At 43.6% G+C, this 13,331-nt stretch overlaps 1 protein-coding gene across 4 annotated transcripts in view; it reads left to right on the top strand.

The window, feature by feature from the left end:
• Nckap5 (NCK-associated protein 5) overlaps positions 1–13,331 on the top strand; it is a 917,161-nt gene that overhangs the window by 6,189 nt on the left and 897,641 nt on the right. The window lies entirely within an intron of this gene.

Raw genomic sequence — 13,331 nt, 5'->3', positions numbered from 1 at the left:
CCAGTGAGAGGTGAGGCTTTCTAGGACATTCTGAAGGTACTGGTGACATATCCCAATGTTTCTCTCCCCTTCCTGTCTCTACCCACTCTTTCCCTCTTCTCTCCATTTCTTCCCTCCCACTTTCCCTCTCTCCCCCTCTCTTTTCTTCTGTTTTCTCCTACCCTCCTCTTGCTCTCTTGCTCTCAATCTTTCCTCCCTTTTTCTCCCCTTCTCTCCTTTCTTTGTCCCTTTTTACTCTTCTCTCTGCACTGCTTCTGCCTCCTCCCCTTCCTGCTCCCCCCACCTGCTCCTCTCCCTGCTCCTCCCCCTCCTCCTCCACCTCATGCTTCTCCTCCCTCCTCCCTTCCTGCTTCTCCCTCTCCTACCCCCTCCTCCTGTTTCTCCTCCATCCTCTTCCTCTTTCTTCTCCTCCTGCTCCTCTGCCTCATACTTCTCCTCCCTCCTCCTTTCTCCCCCTTCTCCCTCCTCCCCCTCTTGCTTCTTCTACTGCTCCTCTCCCTCCCCCTCCTCCTGCTCCTCCCCATCTTCTTATTCTTTTGCCTCTTTTCTCCTTTGCCCTTCTCTCACTTCTTTCTCTCCATCTCTCCCTACTCTTCCCTCTCTCCAGAGCTTCAGATAAATAAACTTTTCTTTGCAAGTTATTTCCCTCTGCTGTTTTGTCAGAGCCAGCAGAAGGCTGCATGACTTCGTGGAGTCTGCCTTCTGACCCTCTAAGGTTGCTGTTGGGTCTCCTGGATAAAATGAGTGTCACTATAAAACTTAGTCTACAAAGAGTCAGGCAACACCTGCCTCACTATCATTAACTTGTGGGAGAGCAGCATCCTGGAGTCTCAGAGTTCAATAGAAAGTAAGAACATGACCCAGACAATTGCAGCTTGGGCTACATAGCAAGACCCTGCCTCAAGAAAACAGCCATCAGGAGCAAAAAGCACCCCCTTCAAAAAAATCCTAACAATAAAAATAAATAAGTAAATAAATAAATAAGTAAATAACCTCAACCCTAACATCTTAATTTCTTTTAGCCTCTGCATTAGGATGGAGTTTCTGTGGCCTTCCCTGTCTCCTCCCCTGCTGGGAGGCTGTCCCTATTAGGGAAGGGACACCTGCCACTCCTTCACCACCCCAGGGCAGAGCTCACGTCAGTGTCTGACATGTGAGTCCATTCATACTGGATTTATTTTCTTTTATTACCCCTTGCAAAATTTCACATACATGTAGAATGTTCTAAGTCCCTCCATTATCCCTCTTCTCCTCCATTTCCTCTCCTAGTAAGTCTCCCACTCTTCGCAAGTCCCCCTTCCATTTTCACATCTTCTGTATGTGACCCTACACAATTAATTAGAGGTGGCTTGATGACCATGGGGTCATTTAGGGCTTATTTACTTGAAAAGGGTATTTGCTAGTGGCTACACTACTGTGGAATATGACTGCCCTTCCCCAGCAACTGTTAACAGCTTATACCTCCACAGGGAGGAAGGCCTCATTAGCCCCTACCCCATCTATGGTGATGATGGAATGCTGGAGGGCTGGTCTTGTTCACATCTTATACAAGAAGCCAGGGAATGCATGGTGGACTCTGTAACCGTGGAGGCATGCATTGGTGACTAGCATGCTCCTCAGTGACCTATACTTTATAAAAGATTACACTCAAAAGGATTTATATGTACCATTCAGCCTGAGAAAGGTCTCTGGTAGGAATTGCTCTTATACCTACTATGCTCATCTGGGAAATGTGCCTTGGCCTTCAAAGTTTAAGTCTATCCACCTAAGTCAAGTTCATCACTGCTCATGGATAGGCTACTCACGATGCTAGGTGACGTCATCAGTTTTGGGGGGCCTTATCATAAGCCCTGCATTACACTACATGCCATATATATGAGCTGTCCTATTTAATCTACACAAGATCATAGAGAGAGTAAGAATTGGCATTTAGAAAAAGGAAGTAGAGATTCTACCTGGTCAGATAGCTTTTCTAAGTATGCAGTGGAGTTAGATTTAATCCTGTGACCTCCCAAATGCCAGAGTCTAAGCTCTTAACCTCTAGTTTAACACAACCTTTAATTTATTGTTCCGGATGTTGGCCAGTCACCTGAGACTTCCCCTTTAGTTTCCAGCCTAGTGACGTTAATCTACTGCCTTAATCTACTTCATACCATATCAAGGTGCAGCCCAATCATGTGGGCTGAAGTAGCCGAACAGGCCTCTGGTGAACCCCGATGACCCTGCTGATACTGGCAAAGAATGTGTGAGTCTGTAAGTCGGGTTCTAGAAGAAGTGGGAGAGAGCTCGATTTTAAACAATTAACTCTCTGATAGCATTCTGGATTTGAGAACACCCCTCTCATAATTGGATCACCTCCATCCTTGTGCTAGATGTTAGATAAGGGTCTTCAAGTCTCTGGATTTGGTTGAAATTCTACATTGTATGACTTCCATTAGACTCAGCGGTGTTGATAATACTGCTAAGGTCGGTTTATATTGTGACTATTTTCTACTCTCTTTTTGTTGGGTGGATGGTAAAACAGCATATATTCCATATACACTGGCATCCTGCTTACTTTTTCAATGGGATTTAAGAAAATTTGGATTGGTAGAGAGTTTTCCTTTTATAAATCCATGTGATCTAGTAACTTAGTAAAACAAAATTTCAACTGATTTTGTTTTTAATCGGTCACTTTCTTAATCATCCTTCTTTGGCTCTTACAACAGTCCTGTGAGGCAGGCAGGGCAGGATTTTATACAAGAGAAAGAAGTTTTTCATGTCTTTGCTTCATATTTACATATGGATCAAGAGCTTCTATATTGATGCATTGATCAAGACCTTCTGTATTGATCAAGACTTCAGAGAAGGGTGAGGAGTGTGGCTCTGAACCCTTATTTTCCTGATGATCCCGGTAAGTTCTGACTACTGGTTTATTGACCCTGTGTCCAGTTGTCTGATTTTACCATGTCATTGTATTCTGCTTCTATGATCCCTCCGTGATCCAATCTTGACCCATCTCTAACAAGGCCAGTGTGCACATTCTAAAAGAGGGTTCAGGGCTGAGGAGATGGCTCAGCTGACAAAGGGCTTCCCATGGAGGCACAAGGACACGAGTCTCATACCCAGAATCCACATGCAAAGCTGGATGTGGTATGAACTTGTAATCTCGGTGCTGGAAAGGTGGAAGTCAGAGGACTCCTGGAACTCACTAGCCAGTCAGCCTAGCCTGTTCATTGAGGCCCAGGCTAATGGGAAAGTCTGTCTCAAAAAACAAGGTGAACAACTCCCGAGGAAGGACACCAGAGGTGTTCCTCCAGCCTGCACATGTATGTTCATAAGCATGTATGCAGACCTGCTCACACAAGTGCACCAGTCAATATGTACATGTACATACTCACCACACAAAAAGAAAGATGCCAGTTAAGATACTGACAGTTATAACCAGGAAGGGGAGGGGGAGGCAGAGGGGGAGGGGGAGGCAGAGAGGGAGGGAAGGTCTGAAATTCAAATTTAGCTGCAAAGACCATGGAGGGGGTACAAATAAAGAGAGCTGCCAGAGTAGGGAAAAATTAACTGTGTGATAACCAGAACTGCCACTGGTCCTTTGCTGGCAGGATGGCAGGAAGTGATTTGGATGAGGTGAGCTGTAGAGAGGGTCAGCCGGAGGCAGTCCTGATGTGGCATAATTCTGTGGTTCCAACAGTGTCATCATTATTGAAAACAAATTGAGTCTTCATTTAAAAAAAAATTAAATTAGTCAGAAGCCGGCCGGGCGTGGTGGCACACGCCTTTAATCCCAGCACTGGGGAGGCAGAGGCAGGTGGATTTCTGAGTTCCAGGACAGCCTGGTCTACAGAGTGAGTTCCAGGACAGCCAGGGCTACACAGAGAAAACCTGTCTCAGAAAAAGCCAAAAAAATATTAAAAATTAGTCAGAAGCTAGAAATGATAGCTTTAGGTAAAATCTGTGTATATGAAATGCAGTCACCAATGAAAAAAGTGATAAGAATATTTTATAAACAGATATATGGAAATGCCAACCATGCCCTCAAAACTTCTGGTTTTTGATTTCTAATGTGTTGTTTAGTCTAAGGGCTTATTGTGGTCTTAAAAGAGCAAATTCAGTTTCTGTTCCCTTGAAATCCTGGCTACTGGGCAATGCTGCGCGCGTGTGTGTGCATGCGTGTGTGTATGTGCTCATGTATGTGTGCACATAGGTGGCAGTGTGTGCAGACACGTGAACATGTAGGTGACAGGTTAGCCTCAGTGTCACTCTTGTGTCCATCTTATATTTGAGACAGGGTCTCTTCCAGGCCTGGAACTCATTAAGAATGCCCTGCTGGCTGGCCAGCAAAACACAGGGAACTTCTTGCCTCTACAAACCACTGTGCCCAGCTTTTTTACACTGATTGTGAGGATCCAAACTTAGTCCCTCATGCTTGTACGGTAGCCTCTTTGCCCACAGAGCCATCACCAATCCCATGGTGTTTGGGTATTCAGACAAGCATCTTCTTTTGTTTTATTGCACCCACCTAAATCTGCCAGACCTCCCCGCTTCATAGCCCTTTCTCACACTTAATTTAAGAGATTGTCCTAACAGGATATCCCCAAGCACACCCCAGAACAGCCTGTATAAACACTACTTGTAGCGAGCACGAGGAATGGCCCCCAGGGCTCCAAAGAGACATGCTTTAATTAAGTTACATTTCTGACTTTAATTATTGTCTAGACTAGGATGTTTACAAGCCTATAGATGCTTAGAGAGACAGCCGCTCAGCTTTTCTTTATCTAGGAGGAATCCACACAGAGGTGCTGAGAACTCAAAGGCCTGTATGCCATGGTGCAGGTCTCCATGATGAAGAGCAGTGTGTACAATTGCTGCTTTGAAACGGACAGAGATGTGCTCTCCCCCTTGTTGCATAGGGAAGGTTACCACAAGGAGAAAGGGTGCATAACACATGTGCACACACTCACATGTACATACACACATGTGCAACATACATGCACATGTGCATATACAGAGAAATACAAATTCATATATGCTCTTATATGTGGATGTAAACATACACATACACCCATACAGGAACATGCATGCACACACGTATACACTCACATATGCACACACATGCATATGCAAAGATGTATATATACACACATGGAAACACCATTTAGCTGAAAGTTATGATATATTCTTCAGGGTCTTTGACTTCTTTTCATCAACTCTGATTTCGAACACTTGAGTGTATATATATTTTTTAATGTACAAAGTCTTAATAGTGATGTTTCTAGAAACAGTGGGAAACACCACAAGTTCTATGAAGAGGAGTAAAAATTAAATATATAGGATCCCTTCTACAGCTGGATACACTCAGGTATTGAGAGCCTCATTGTCTTGCTTTCATGGAGAAGATATAAGAACAACAAAGAAAAACTAGAAACAAAAATGATATAGGAAAATGTTATAGGAAGAATCTTTGATTTGTACAGGAAATTCATTTATTGATTCATCTATTATTTATTCACAAATAAGGATTAGTCAGAAATGCAGGTTAATGCCAGTGAGATGGCTGAGCAGGTGATAGCCCTCACCTGAGATTGACCCCCTAGGCCCACCTCATAGAAGGAGAGTAATGGCTCCTGCACATTGTCTTCTAGCTTCCACATGTGTACCACTGTTCACACACATACACACACACACACACACATACACACACACACACACACACACATGCAGGAGTGCATGCGCACAGTTGCACGTATGTATGTGTACGCACACTAAATTCACAACAGAAATGAAATTCAGACAAGAAGCTGGTAGGAAGGTTGGGAGGGCAAGGCCATCCTTCTCATCTCAAGTCACCATGACTGAGGCTGTGAGCTGCCTGTCATATACAGGTTACGGGAAAACAAACACACGCCCAAACAGCACTTCTTTTTTTTGAGAACTTTACACTCTATTTTAAATATACCCTTTGTGAAGACCAACCTATGCCAGAGACTAAGCATGGGTCTTGTTGTGACGGTTGCTGTATTATGGCAGAAACCGTGGAGTCTCCTGGCAATGGCCTATCTTTGAAACTCAATATTTACTACTAAGTGGTCCTTCCAGGGATGGGAGAATGAGCAACTTCTGGGAGAAGCAGATCTAGTCTCTGAAGCAGTGTGGATAGCTTCTGTCTTTGAGTAAAGGTGTAGAGAGCCCAGGGCATGCTAGCCACTGCAGAGTTCTGCTGTAGATACCAAGTGTGACTCTTTCTGTTCCCAGGTCTCTAGGTGGATGAGTTCAGATTCACAAATAGAAGTGTATGGCTAAGCCTGAGGGATGGGCCGTGTGCCCTGCCATACCCATTGAGGAATCCCTACAAAGATCAGGGTAGGTGGATGATGGTGGTGCCTATTTCCAGCCAGCAAGCTCACCACACACTCTGCTATTCCAATTGCTTGCTTTGTCTTCGTGACTCAGAGCCAAATTGGCTTCATCTGATCTTTTGTGTTCTTAATATTCAACATGCCCTGTCTCCTGGGATTATAGTCTCCAGTTTTCAGAAACCATGGTTTATATGCAGCTACTTCGCAGCTTCTGATGAACCTTAAATATGGGTTTACAGCATGTGTTTTTAAATTGCACATGATTGCCTGAGGTGCCCCAGGGATGGCTATCAGTTCTGCACTTCCCACGTGTGGGTTCTGCACTGCTGGTTTCAAACCTTAAGTGCGGTTTCCCTTCTCACGGGCTGGGGATGTCCCAGAAGGGGCGGGGCTTGCTCTCTTTGCCTTTAAGCTGACTCAGATGAAGGGTGGGGTAGGTGGAGCTCAATGGACTCCGTTATGCCAGGCGCAGCCTGGCCTGGTCATGTCATTAGCCTTGCCCCAACACATCTGTCAACACTGCCTTTGTCTGGAGCCTCCCAGCTGCTTAAATTAGTTTTTCTTAGAGCTCGTCTTATCCATCAAGATCCCATGGAGTTTTGGGTTCTTTCCCTTGTTTATCACCAGAGGCCAGAACCGGTTGTCTTTTCTGAGTTACTAACCTCCAGAGGGATGGATGGAATCTCCCAAATAGTTGAGCTCTGACTCAGTGCTGTGTGCTCCTTCAGCCAGCTCCCTCCCACTTTCCCTGGCTTACAGAGCACCCAGGTTGCTGTACACAGCAAAAGTCTCACTGCACTGCCCATTTGGGGGCAGAGAATAGGGTTCTGGATTTCATACAAACAGAAAAAGGGAAGCAAAACTGTCTAGAGGAACGAAAGCGACTAAGGGACAGAGGATAGGCAAAATGTATAACATATATGAAAAAGCTCTTTCTTTAGCATGCTGCCATATACCATCGATTGGTGTATATAATTAAAACACACAGAAAGAGACAGAGAGAGCATCAGTTTGTTGAGCCCTGCCTTTGGTTCTCATGTGTGGATCCACTGGCTGTAATATGTCTTGAGGTTTCTGACTATGTGGGTTTCCATCATTTGTATTTGAAAAGTACATGCTATTTCCCTAAGGGGCTGGAGGAGAGATGGCTCTAGTTGGTGCAAGTGAAGGAGCACGCTTACCGTATTGCTAACTGTTTGCAATGGTGGGAGGCTATGGGGCTTTGCTCAGTATCTTTCACTGAATGAAAAAATCCACTATGTTTCCTCTCGATTTCTTATTTGTTTTTGTTTTGTACATGTGTGTCTGAGTGTGTATATGTGCACCACATGTTGGCAGGTTCCTATAGGATCCACAAGAGAGTCAAATCCCCTGGAACTGGAGTTACAGGTGGTTGTGAGCTGCCGAGTGTGGATTCTAGGAACTGAAGAAAGGTTCTGTGGAAGACTAGTAGGCTTTCTTAACCACTGAGCCATCATGCCAGCCACAGATAATCAACATGACATGTTAGGTTAAGAGTTTGCTTTGATTATCAGTTTGACATGATCTAGAATCACTTAATAGGCTAACCTCTGGGTGTGTCTATGTGAGGAAGTTTCTGCATCGGCTAAGTGAGTTGAATGAAAAGATCCACCTTCAATAGGGGCAGGACCATCCCATGGGCTGAGATCCTGAAGTAGATGAGACAGAGAGTGAGCTGAGCACAGCATTCATTTCTTGCTGCTTCCTGACAGCCAGAGCAACATGACTGGCTGTCTCATACTCCATGTAAGAGACTCTTACCTCAATCTGTGAGCCAGGGGGTGGGGCGGGGTGGGGGCATCTTCCCTACGTTGTTTTTGTCAGGTATTGTCGTCATAACAACGACAAAAAATAACTAATGCAGTTAATGGCTGGCCAATGTGTGTCACCATCCACCTCCTCCCACTCCCCAATAGCATACATACAACCCTGGGGCAACAACCTTGCTGCTACTTATTGTAGGTCATAGAGGGAGAAGGGGGATGGCAAGGGCCACAATGCCTTGCGTTGTGCCATGTCTAGGCAAACAGAGTTGCTTTGTGATGGTGAAGGTGGCGATGGGAGAAGCGGGTGGGGGAAGCATCTTTCTTAGGATCCTAATCCAAGGAAGGATATCTCTAATTGTGAAGTTTTCAATACAATTCTTTTCTTTAAGAGTCCAGCTGACAGTGGGACTCCTATACTCGGTACATTGTTGGTTAATAATAAGCCTTTGCTCCATTAAGACAAGGGTCTATACATGTTATCTCTGCCTGAAAGAGGAAACTCTGACATAGGAGTGTGTCCAAAGAGAGAACTGTGCGACTTTATGGGTTGTTTGTTTTTAAATGATATTTTAGGGCTTGGTAGTTTTCTCTCTCCAGCACACTAGGAAAGTCTCCTCCTTTTCATTTTGTAGTCTTGCTGCATGAGACTTTTGTTTTGTTTGAGGCAGGGTCTCATATACCTAGGCTGGTCTCAAAGTCACTGAAGAGCCGAGGACAATCTTGACCTTCTGATCCTTCTGCTTCCACTTCTCAGGTGCTATGGGTCTAGTCTACCATACCTGCCTTACACAGCACTAGCAATGTGCTACATGTGTTATTGAAGCAGGTTTCCCATAGTACACCTCCAGTGTGGTAACATAACAGTAGCCACTGCATTTCTGCTTTTTGGTTGGTAGATGCTGTGAATACTTCTTGAATCTCTATATCATGTCAGTTAGCAGAAGAGGCAGCTGAAAGTCAGAACTTTAAATGGCCCATACAAGGCCAGAGAGATCAGCAGGGTGAGCCAGGATCGAAACTTAGATTGGCTCCAATGTTGATCCATAGCAGAGCTCTACAGTCCACCTTTCAGTATGATTTCCAGTCCTGTTACGATACATTCTGTGATTGAACAAGGAGAAGACCATACATTAAAGCCTTTGAAAGTTATAAGCATTAATATTCAACCTGAAATCTAACTGCGCAAAGAAAATCTGGAATAGAGGATCCTACCTGGCACCATGCCTTCAACAAGGTTTAAGGACATCTCTGGAGAGTTCAGACATTGGCAGTTTTGTATCTATTCTGCCAATGTTAGTAGTGAAACTGTAAGGTTTGGCGTCAAGCCTGTCCTGATGTCTGTCCTTCAGTGTCAGATGTTAACCAGGGTTCTCTAGAGGAATAGAATGTGTGGACTGTGTGTGTATTATTAAAGGTGGATTTGTTAGATTGGCTTACACACAACAGGTTGTGCAGGCAACAAAGGCTGTCTGTCTTCTGTAGAGGCAGAGAACCTTGCAGTTTCTCAGTCTGTGAGGCTGGTCGCCTTGGATTTTCAAACTGGTGATGAAGGCCCGGAGGACTCCTGGGGAGCTCCTGGTTTCAGTCTGTGTTGAAAAGCTCAAGAATTGGGAGTGTAATGTGGCAAAGGTTGACAGGGGCAGCAGTGGATAGACACATTCACCAACAAGCAGTGGAGGTAGGCAAGCAGCCCTGCTTTTTCTTTGGACCTCTTTGTGTCTGAGTTGCCTCTTAGAAGGGGCTATGTACTTTGGGAGGGTAGTTTCCCCAAATTAACCCTCTCTGGAAATCCCTGCACAGACTTGACCTGTCCAGAGGCATTTCTTTTGACTAACTCTGGATAGAATCTACTTGACAGTCAAAATTAAACACTATGTCATGTGCTCTGTCTCTGTCTCAGTCTCTCTCTTTGTGTGTGTATGTCTGCCTCTCTCTCTGTTTCTTTCAGTCTCTCTCCCTTTCTCTCTTTGTATATAGGCCTGTCTCTGTCGCTCTGTCTCTGTCTGTCTCTCTCTCTTGATTGCATGCCATAATGATAAGATCTACCCTATAGTGATGGGGATGCCTTGAAAGAGCTGGAGAGTTGCATCTTTAATGTTTAGCTTGTAAATAACTTTTTAATAAACTATCTGCCTTAGAGTTTCTATAGCTCTAAAAAAATTACCAAAAAGCAAATTGAGGAGGAAGGAGTTATTCAGCTTATACTTCCAAATTGCTGTTCATCATCAAAGGAACTTAAGCAGGGTAGGATTCTAGAGACAGGGGCTATACTAGAAGCCATGAAAGGAAGCTTCTTACAGGCTTTCTCTGTTTTGTTATAGATCTTCATGAGGGCGAACACTAGTAACTACACAACAGAGTCAATGCCAGGCTGTTTTAAGATATTTTTCTGCCAATGCAATTAATCCAAAACTCTTCACTGAAGCCTCAGGCAGATTTTTTTTTTTTTGGACAAGGGCAAAACTCAGCCAGATTCTTCACCAAAATTTTACAAGAATGTCTCTAGGCCACAAACTGACATTCTTCTCCTCTGAAACCTCTTGAACCAGATCCCTATAGTTCAGATCACACTCAGCACTACTGTCTTCCACGCTCCTATAAGGATGGACCACTAATCCCAACTTTAAACACTCAAACGCTTTTCTAACCCACAATTCCAAAGTTCACAAACATCTAAACAAAAGCATGGTCAGGCCAATCACAGCAACACCCCACTCCTGGTATCAATTTCTGTTTTAGAGTTTTTATTGCTGTGAAGGTAACTCTTATAAGAGAAAATATTTCATTGGGGCTGGTGTACAGTTCTAGAGGATCAGTCCATTATCATCATGGTGAAAATCATGAAGGTGTACAGGCAGACATGGTGCTAGAGAAGGAGCTGAGAGTTCTACAATTGATCTGAAGGCAGCAGAGGTAGACTATGTGTCACAGTGGGCACAGCTTGAACTTGTGAGACCTAATCCCCACAGTGATATGCTTCCTCCAACAAGGCCAAACCTGATAATAATGCTACTATCTATGGACCCCACATTCAAAAGATGAGTCTATAGGGGCCATACCAATTTAAACCACCACATTTCACTCTATGGCCACCATAGATTTGTAGCCATAACATAATACAAAATGCATTTAGTCCAACTTCAAAAGTCCTTATAGTTTATTACAGTCTCAACAATGTTTAAAGTCCGAAGTCTTTTCTGAGATTCATGTAATCTCCTAACTTTAATTCCCAATAAAATCAAAATTAAAAACAAAACAAAGGTGGGCAGTGGTGGCTCACACCTTTAATCCCAGCACTTGGGAGGCAGAGGCAGGCAGATTTCTGAGTTTGAGGCCAGCCTGGTCTACAGAGTGAGTTCCAGGACAGCCAGGGCTATACAGAAAACCAGATCACATACTTCTGACATATCATGGCACAGGACATACAATAACATTTCAATACATAGGGAAAGGAACATAGTGAGGAAATACTGGATCAAAGCAAGACAACAAAACAAAACAAAACAAAACAGTTGAGGAAACTCCAATCTCTGCATCTCTATGTCTGACATCAAAGCACTATTCAGATCTCCAATTCCTTTCAGCTTTATTGATAGCAACACATGCCTCTCTCTTGGCCGAGCTCAACTTCCTATTAACAGCTCACCTTAGCAAGTATCTCACAGCTCTATCATCTCCAACATCTTGGGATCTCCAAGGCAATTCAGGTTTGACCTTCAAAGCTTTACAAAATGGCCTCTTTGGGCATTCATGCAGGGACATTCTTGGCACACCCCTGGCCTCAGCAGCTTTCTGTACTCATGGGGTAAGATTCCATAAGGCCTGTCTTCCATCCTTGACCCTAAAGCCAGAACCATGTGGCCAAAGATGCCAAGTTCTTCAGCTGGATAGGCTGGAACATGGTCCCCTCATTCAATTATATCTTCACCAGCTTTATGTTTTGAATGATTTCCTTCATTGCCTAAACTTGGCTATCTTGGAACTGTAGAAGACAGAGTACAAATTGGGTTGGTTATCTTCCTTTATTCCTCTTTACCTAATTTTTTGAGACAGGGTTTCTCACTGAACTTGGATCTCACAGACATAGCAACACTAGCTGTTCATGGAGTGCCTGGGATTCTGCTGTAGGGCTAGGATTATAGGCACATGACACCAGGCAGCTTTCACGTGGATCCTGGGGATTTCAATGTGAGTCCTCCTGCTCTCTTCCCAGTCACACAATATGTACTTGTATATTTGTATGAGAAAAAACTTATGGAACCCTGCATTATACATACTTATATATGTAAGTGCATATATACCTATGACCAGGTATGTGTGTATGTATATATATATATATATATATATATATATATATATATATATATATATATAAATATAAATATATGGAACTTAGCAGATGAGGAAAAGGAAGTTTATAATGGAGCCATATCTATCACTTATAAGATACAGAGGAGGAAAGTTCTGCTGCAAAAGATTCTCACAATCTCATTAGGTGTGAGAGTAAAACTTCCTTCAATTAGAAGCATAATGGCAGGGAAGAGATTACTCAGTTGACCAAATGCTTGCCATGCAAGCACGAAGACCTGAGTTTATATAGCCAGAACCTACATTTAAAAAAATAAATAAATAAAGCATGGTGCCTGTAATCCCAGTGCTGGGGAGGTGAGAAACAGATGTACTCCCAGGTGTATTCCCAGGGCTCACTGGCTACCAGTCAAGACAAATTTGTGAGATCAAATGAGACCCTGTCTCAAAAATTGTGAGAGTGATAGAAGACGACTCATCTTCACAGACATGTACACATGCACAAACAGAAACAAGTACACAAGAACACACAAATACACACACACACACACATACACAAGAAATATATAAATTGAATCTAGACCCCGAAGTGGATGACAGAATGACTAACTGTGATTAGAGTGACTGGATTAGGTGATCTGTTCAGCTCAGGGCTCTGCAATATGACTCATGGTTCCTCTCTGAACACCCATATTCAGGTTATGGCTTCAAGGATAGACTATAAAGAAATGATTCCACCTACATTTAGCTTGTGAACCAATGATTTTAACTGGGGTTATCTGTAAGACCATGAGCAATTTATAAATGGCTATACCTCTGAAGAAACTGTCTCTGCCAGCCATCATTAACTCAGCCTCTCTATTAGCAACTGACAACTGCCTATAAA

This window comes from Mus musculus, chromosome 1, assembly GCF_000001635.26.
Source record: "Mus musculus strain C57BL/6J chromosome 1, GRCm38.p6 C57BL/6J".
NCBI classification, from domain to species: Eukaryota; Metazoa; Chordata; class Mammalia; order Rodentia; family Muridae; genus Mus; species Mus musculus.
Note: the sequence above shows the minus strand (reverse complement) of the source record. Positions and strands in the feature narration are given on the sequence as shown.